The sequence below is a fragment of the Carassius auratus genome, chromosome 45 (genome assembly GCF_003368295.1).
Source record: "Carassius auratus strain Wakin chromosome 45, ASM336829v1, whole genome shotgun sequence".
In the NCBI taxonomy this organism is placed as follows: domain Eukaryota; kingdom Metazoa; phylum Chordata; class Actinopteri; order Cypriniformes; family Cyprinidae; genus Carassius; species Carassius auratus.
The window spans coordinates 357,528-366,782 of NC_039287.1; positions in this window are offsets into that span (position 1 = coordinate 357,528).

The window sequence follows — 9,255 nt, forward strand, 5'->3', positions numbered from 1 at the left end:
GTCTTTGTAACATGTTTCAGCGATGCATTTCTAACATGTATAATGTGTTTAGAAACAATTCTCAGAATTGACTTTACTCAGACTTTAAGCAAATTTATGGAAACTATTAACGATTCGACTTATTCACAAAGAGCTTTCATTTTTAAACGAATCAACGTTTTTGTACTTGAGCGCAATCACGACAGATTTTTTTTTCACAAAACAGCTCAATAAACAATAAATTAAAGTTGAGTAACTTACATATTAGACAAGATCTTTGAAACAAGGCTACTACCTTGTCTTCTCTGCTAAGCTAATGAAACTAAAGCCTACCCAAAAAAATAAAGACACAGTAGAATTTCAATCTTTGAATGAATCAGTAGAATGATTTTAAAAATAACTCACTCATAAAACAGTCTCTTGTTGCCTCCTATTGGAGTAACCGAACGATACAGTCCAGTTGAACTGCTACTAATATAAACACTATTGAAATGCTACTTCAATCATCCAAACTAACTGATAGCCTAACACTGAAATAAAATAGCCCTATGACTGAAACTCCAAGTCTCCATAAAATATTAAACTTCAGTTTATAAGTAAAATGTCGAGATCCAGGTTTTTTGTTGTTGTTGTTTGTACATTACCGCATTCCTTTGCTCTTACAGGACGGGTGCAAATTGCAATGAAGTCACGAAGAGGGATGTTGATTGTTATAATTGCCTTCACTGCGGGAATGTTGGTTGTGCTCATAACAGTCAGCGCTGAGCACCCCTGTGCTTTCTAGTCTCTGTAACTGTGAATCTAGACACCTCCTCCAGCCTGCATTGCAAGGAGACACTGTAGCCGACAAACAAGTCAGTCACATACAATGTCTGGAGAGCTGCTGGATTGTGTCTCCCTGAGAGCGTGAGGAGAAATTCTCTCTGTTAGCTACACGCATGTGTGACACATCACCCATCAAATGCTGCTCCATCTCTGCCCTGAGAATAAAACACAAGCTAAAAAAACAATAAGATATTCACATTCAGAGAATGTATTTCAACTTCCATTTTTCATTGAAAATGTGTATTCACAATTAATTTGCATAATCAGAGTTCTCCTGTATGTATTTAAAAAAAGATATATTTTTTTATAAATATGTAAAAAAAAAAAAAAGACATTTTAATTTAAATCAATATCATTTATATGTGTATTATTTAGTATTCTTGCCATTTTTTATGATGTTGCTGTAATATATGTCTTAATATACTATGAAGTTTTCCTTCTCAAGTAAATTCCTCTTTATTTAAAAGATAGTTAGATATTTTGTGACAGTTTAGAAAAGTAAATATGATTCAAATAACCATCTCATTTGAATTTTTTACCATCTGCTATCAACTTTAACAACAAATCTGCGATCTAAAAATGACAAATGGCAGAAATTTTTGAATATAGCAATTCTCTTTATCAACCATTAAATACAATGTCTGATGGAGTAAATTATATGCAGGATATGTTGACATTCTAAGGATTAGAGTTCTTTTGACAGCACCTGGAGAAAAGGGAGAGACGTGTACATCTTACTTAATTTTACTGCATGAGTCAGCAGCTCATTTAGACGAGCCCTCAAGACAAAAATAAATACAAATGGAGCAAGATTCTGTTGTGACTTTTTCAAAAGAGCTAGTCCTTTGCCACGGAAAACAGGAAATGAGCAGTTCGGAGAAGTATCGTTCATTCTTACCAGCTCATCTGTGCCTATGTACGCAAAATGTACAAGCTCAGAAACATTGGCCGAGTCCTTGTCTCTCCAGCTCTCTAAAATGCTGACAGTTGCGGCGAAATACAACTCAAGGTTAAAGAGACATATATCATAATACCCAAGCACGAGACTCTCAAAGAACAAGGACGTTACAATCATTAATTGAAATGCAGGTGCTGAGGGAAATAATTAAGCCTGGAGCCAGTGTCAGAATCATTTCGATCTGGTGATTAAAAAGATTCCCTCCTCAAAGCCAAAGAGGGTGAGGATTATCAGAGAGATGACCTGCAGTAAAGTCTATAGCCCACCACCCTTTACAAATCCTTAACATGACCCTCCAACAGTTTAGATTCATTTGTGCTTTTAGTAAGCACTATTGCAAATAGCAAAGTAATGATTCTAATGCCCAAATTTTCTTATATCAGTGCATAAAAATGCTCTACATAGGCCATACATTAAAGACCCCATGAAATTGTTTGATGAATAGGTGGGTACATTCTTAAAAATAAAGGTGCTTCAAAAGGTTCTTCAAGCTATGCCATAAAATAACCTTTTAGTCAAAGTCGTTTGACTTGTATGTCATTGTGAAGCACCTTTATTTTTAAGAGTGTATCCGTGTCTCAGTTGCATGCCAGTATTTTTAAATATTTAGAAATGTGCAGACAAAAACGCTGTTATGGAGTGAGTTGCACTGATGCTAATCACTTCACAACTCTCCATTTGCATGATTTGAAGCGATTAGAGTGCAATTGACTGGAATTATGGTGGACAAATGTGATAATAAATGCTAACAGGGGCTGTGAAAACCCAGGATTAAGCAGATTGTTACAAGAAATTAGTCCTTAGGCATTCAGTACACAAGTCAATAACTGTAAACGCTGCTCAGATTTGCATGTTAACCCTATAAAGCAAAGTGTATTATATTTAATATGGAAATTTCTATGGGTTCTAAGTTATGAATATAATCAAAACTGATGTAAAACCTGTTGTACACAATCTACTAAATGCCTTCCATCATCAGACTGAGAGTAACCTCCAACCTCCTGACAACTGATATTTAACATGTATTTTGTGTAAGCAGTCTGCTATACTGTTATAAATATCTCATAGATTATATTACAAGCTATCTGAGACTTTTTTTCCTCTTTAAGTATGCACCAGTAGTTATTATTATACACCTTCTGTCATGATGATTTATGACTTTGACCTTTGACCTTTTGACAGGTTGAACTTCCGGTAACCTTATGATGGATGGGCGGAACTTTCCGGCTTCAAGGGTTAACCTATGACCTTTCCAAGCATCGATCATGCGGTTTTGACAGAAAGTTTTACCCTATTGACCTAGTTAGTTCTAAATCATGGTTTTGACGGCTAGTTTAAACGGAAGATGAAAGACTCCCCACGCATCGATCATGTGCTTTTGACAGAAAGTTTTACCCTATTGACCTGTTAGTTTTAAATTAAAACGGTATATGAAAGACTCCCCAATCATCGATCATGCAGTTTTGACAGAAAGTTTTACCCTATTGACCGTTAGTTTGTTTGAAGTGTGTGCCAGTTGTTTGAACTCTGTGTCAGTTAGCTTGTTTGAAGTTTATCACAGTTAGCTTGTTTGAACTTTTCTGTCAGTTAGCTTGTTTGAACTTTATCATATATGTGACATTCAGTTATTTCACATTTATATAATTCATATAATCTAAAACACATTTTAATTATTTCACATTTATATATATAAAACATTATATAATTTATATAATCTAAAACACATTTTAGTTATTTCACATTTATATATAAAACATTTTATAATTTATATAATCTAAAACACATTTTAATTATTTCACATTTATATAATATACATAATCTAAAAACAATTTAACTAAGGTTGAAAAAACATTCTGTTCTTTTAAAAAAAGGTTATAAATTAAACTGTATAAAAAAATATACTGAAACCGACTGTTTCAGATAAAACAAGATCTTTTTTTCCTTTTTTTTTTTTTAGAGAGCAGGAAAGAGATGTTTTCACACACCTTTGATCCTGACCCTCTGTGTCCCCACTGTCTGCGTTTGCACGCCACAGTGCACACTCGTCGGAATTTACTACAAAATCATAATATCTTCAAAGCCATTTTTTTATTAAAACTAACGTATCTCACGCGGGAGTACCATGTTTTTGACAGTTTTCTGACCGGTGCATCTATGAATTACGGTGGGCGAGCGGCTAGCATCTCTTGTACCCCTCTCTCTCTCCCTCTCTCTCCCTCTAATGCCTGTGTACACACATTCGTCTCCAAGTCTTATTTTCTTCTTTTAATGTATATAAACACATTATACATTCACAAACAATATAAAACAAAACATTTACATTAGTTTTGTTCATCACTAATAATATACATTTTACCATGATCGGGGAAAAAATATATAATTGAACAGAATGAAGAATATGGTCTATTGAGGAACCCGGACGTGTCATTGACACAATTCAGTTAAATTCATTTCACATTATTTGTTGCAAGACATTTTCTATATTATATTTAAAACCTTTTATATCCATCTTTATATCATATCTTTTTCAAAAAGCTGTTTAATTATTTATTTTAACCGTACACCTACAGTACCACCATACAATAAAATGCTGCATGCACGTACACTTTTAAGCGATCTGAATTATGACTAGCCTATAAATTTCATCATAAGCCACACGTACCTTGTTATATCACTATAATATCCACGGCGCTATACAAATTTGTATTCTGATAAACCATATAAACAAGCGGACATACGCGTGGACATATCAAGTTAAAAAGAGACTTATCTCTATTTTAAACAATATTAAATTATATATGACGGCATGTTACTAAACCGGAACATACATTTTAAACAAGTATTCATCGTTTTTATAAAACACATCGCAGTAACAGACATGTTACTAAACCAAAACAAATAATTTTATCATACATTTTTTTAATCATGTATTCAATCAATACTTATACAACATATACAAACACATTTTAAACATATTTTAAACAAAAACTAATCATAAACGCAGCCTTCTCAAAATTACAGACATGTACAATCATGCTGATCACATATTATGGGATATTCAGACTTTTAGCCACTAATACGTTTTAGGATAATGAAAAACACCAACGTCTGAGGGGTGTCAAAATATCTCCAGTCCCCAAAACCCACTCAGACTCCAGGGGTTAAAGAATATGAAAATAAATAATTATATAATGACATCGGGCTACTAAAGCAATTCATTAAACAAAAAAAGGTATTCAACATTTAAGTTAATCAAACTTATAAAACACACCATACTCTTCTTTTTTTAAAAGATAACTTATTTTAAATGTGATAGCATAGTATATATACAATAAACATTTCTGATGATATAAAAAATTATCCCTTACAGTCTTAGACCGGTGAGAGATGTCCAAACATGAATGAAATATCCCCAAAATAAAATAATACGACTTAAAAAATAAAATAAAAATGATTAAATCATAAACAGAATCTCACAGGTCCTCGTAGTGAAATGTATGTGAGACCCGAGGGGCTGCTTCACACACACCCCGCGCAGGCGAGGGTGGAGTTTCAGACCGCATGATCTAAGTCAATGGTGTACATTATTTCAAAGCTAACATTAATGTAATTTTTTTTTAATAATCAGTACCCCCGGTACATCTGATGTCCGTTGATTCTTAATTCATGATATATATGACCTAAAATATTTTATATTTTTATATAATATTATATAATAAAAAAATATTTATATCATATTTTATCATATCATATATATGATCATATTATATCAGATGCGTCATGCATTAATCACTTTAGATTCTTTAAAGTTCTTATTTTAGCACCATCTTCAAAGTTTTCATAACCATCTCTCTCTCTCTCTCTCTCTCTCTCTCTCTCTCTCCCCCTCACACCCACAGACACACACACACACACACACACACACACACACCCTCTCTCTCACACACACACACACTCTCTCTCTCTCTCTCTCACTCTCTCTCTCTCTCTCTCTCACACACACACACACACACACACACACACACACACACAATATGAAACATGATGCCAAAGTCTTTCTGTATGTTTTTTAAAAATAAAACTTAAAATATTGATTTAGCTTTAAATCTATACTGAGGAGCTCGTTTGTTTGTCACAGTATAGACTGTGAAGTTTAGATGAAGTTGTTTTATCTTTTAGAAGAAAGACCCTCGATGGTATTCAACCATTAAAGATGGTTCAGGAAAGACCCACGCGTCCTAGAGATGTAATTTATGTGCGTTGCTACGGTCGTAAACCTTTCACATATCCACGGTACTTTCAGACACAGAGCAGGAAAGACATTTGCAGGCCCTCTGCTTAGCCGTCCCAAAATACCTCCATTTAAAAGCAAAAATATTAAAATGACCGCCTGTACATCTAAGAGGCTGTAGTCTATTTTATATGTTTTGTATTAAAAGTACTTACTTTTGTATTTAAATCCTTATTTAAAACAATATATTTAACCGACAGTATCCCCCCAACGTGTGTTTTCCATCAGTTGTTTGCCCTTCAGCCTTATTACTTAGTGCTTTTATTTAGCCTACTGTAAGATCCCTTTACAATAGTCTAATGAAAGTTAACTTTTCTTAAAGTTTATAGTTGTATGTTACTGTATCCCCATCCTTCTATCCTGTAGTTTAAACACATTGTGTGTCACTAAAGCAAGGCACACCGTCTATCGTCTTATTTTTTTTAAATAACCCGATGACCGGCATCGTCTCTTCATATAATTTATGCACCCGAGTGCTTTTCTCTCCAGAGAGGAAAACCTTTTCTCTTTGGATATGTTTGGCAGAAACATAATTTCTACATCAGAAATTTTTTTAAATGTACGACTGAACTTTTCTCATTCGACAGAAATACTATTTTCAAATTATTTACCCGGCCTATAACACTCGGTTGTAAATGTTCTTACCTAGAACAGAAAACATACGCTTTGACTATTTTGTAGGCATCGTGTAATGTTAAATGGTTTACAAAAAAAAAAAAAAAAAAAAACTGTAATCACCGGCAGCTGTGATTTTCAAAATGAAAGAAATGTACGAGCTAAGGATGTTTCAACTATTATCATCATATCCCTTTGATCCGGATAAAGCGGTAATTAATTTTCTATGCCAGTGAAACAATATACAGTTCTCATACTATTTGTGTAAATAGCTGTGCTAAAACATTTATGACTATTTTAGCGCAGGCCAACAGATCATGTCAAGGGTGTTTCACATCTAAGAATCACAATGTTTTGTAAATGACATTTTTCTTACACATCGATATTTAGCCGTATCAAGATTTTGGACGGTCGTTCGCAATTTGTTTGTCGGACCGTACGTTTTTAGGCGATCTTTGTGCGGCGTCATCCTAACAGGAATAAATGAAAATTAAGAAATTAAGTAACAGTTTTTTCTCTTTGAGATATTTCTTTTAGCTCAACTTTGTGTCTGTCCAAAAGTGTGATCGCATGAAGCATCGAAGCAAAAATTAAGTCTAGCTGTTTTACACTTTAAAACTATTACAACCTAAACAAATCAAACGGTACACTCCGTTAAAGTTTCCACACTCTTGTGAGATACATTTTATCCATAACCTTTCGTGTATTCGAGCTAAGAAAGAGAGTATAGCGAGAAAACTTAACGGTTACAACGCATATACAATTCAGAATACAATGTTAAAGTATTTTTTTTTTGTTAAATGTTGATTTGTAAATTATATTTTTATTACCTCCGTTAGATTTAGTCATCGTGTTCGGGATAGCCGATGACGCAAATCACATTTTGTTTTAAGACTCCTGTAAGTTCATGCTAACTCTCGCGTGGGAAAGAGAGCGGGGTGAGCGTTCTATTCATTTAAGAAAAATGATTAAACATTTCCCCGAACATTTTTTTTTCTATTACTTTGACAAAACAACGACACGACGACAATTAAAGAATGTCATCAGTTCCTACGGCCATCTTCTTCGATTCAAATAAAAGCAACATCTCCGGTGTACGTGTGTATGTGCTAAACATCTTTGCTTCTCCACTTTTCCAGATTTGTTAGATGGGCTACCGTTGTAATACAAACACATTTGAGAACTACGACGTTCTCACTTTTGTAATGGTTACAGAAAAATGCCGTACACACGTTTGCATTTCATAATTCAGTGATTTTAGCAGTAATGAGCACATAGGACAAAATTGTCAATGTGTGACTCGTAAACATGTATAATTTTATTTATTTATTTATTTTACCAGAGATAGTCGACCGTTCTGTTGACACGTTGTTTTGCAGTTTTCTCTGACTGCGGTCAAACATACACTGCCTGTTCATTAGGAATTTTACGGCATAAAAATATCGCCCCTACATCTAGAGCTCTTGTTCATATAGCTGATGACCATGTTCACATTGTTTCAACATGCTCCGCTCGACATTAAAGAGTAGGCCTATGTGTACTCTCCTTCGGTCATAAGCATTATCATCTGCCGTGCGCTGAGATTTTTCTGCTTTGTCCACTTTTGACGGATTTGCTAGAGGGACTATGTCGCCTTGTTGTAACGTGATTACGTTTAAGATCCATAAGATTGCACTACATTCACCTTAAAAGGTTATAGATAAGTCTTTTATACAGGAAATGTGTATCGGAATAACAATTACCTAATAGTGAAGTCCGCTCTTTTAAACTATTGTGAAAACTTTTAATGTTGATCCGGCCCACCAGCCGTGTATCTTTTTCATTGTTTTTAGATAAAGACTATTCTCAGAGTTAGGTCAAACAGACAAAACATGAACAAAATAGAGTACAAGAATGATTAAATGATTGTCAAGAGAGCGTTTAAACTGAGATTTGATGCAACTTTAGAGCTTTTTCTGGTCTACCTGTGTCACAATGACAAATAATAGCCACTACCTCGACTTTTAAAATGAGCCTTACCATCTTCTGTTATGACTCTTATACTTAATACAACCCATCTACTACACTAAAGTTAACATTAAAAGTCATGGGATGTCATGGATGTGGTATTTTCATCGTATGCATCTCTAAACAGTACTTCAATAAATAAACCGCTGTTGATAAGTCGTTCATTTAAGTGAGAGGCGGGATGATTTTGACCGTTTTAGTCATTCTCGTGCTTAAGGTCTGATCCGGGAAACGCGCTACGACTGGAACGCAGTTTCTGACATCTATTAATTCACTTTTCCACAACCGCAAATGTTTGTTTAGATACATATTAGTTTTAGTCAGTTACATAGGTGTCACGCATGAAGTTTATAGTTATTTTAAATAATTATGATAGAGTTACAGGTTTAGGTTAGTGGCGTGCCTGTAAGCGGTGAAAACTTCGAGCTCGGAGACGACGGTGTTACTCAAACAGCCCATATCTTTTAACAAAAACTATTGTATCCCATGTTACTAAGACAAAATCTGTAACAGCGTTCATCAATATGTTGAAATGAAAATAAACATACAAAACTTGGGTAATGACCGTGAGTTCAATATA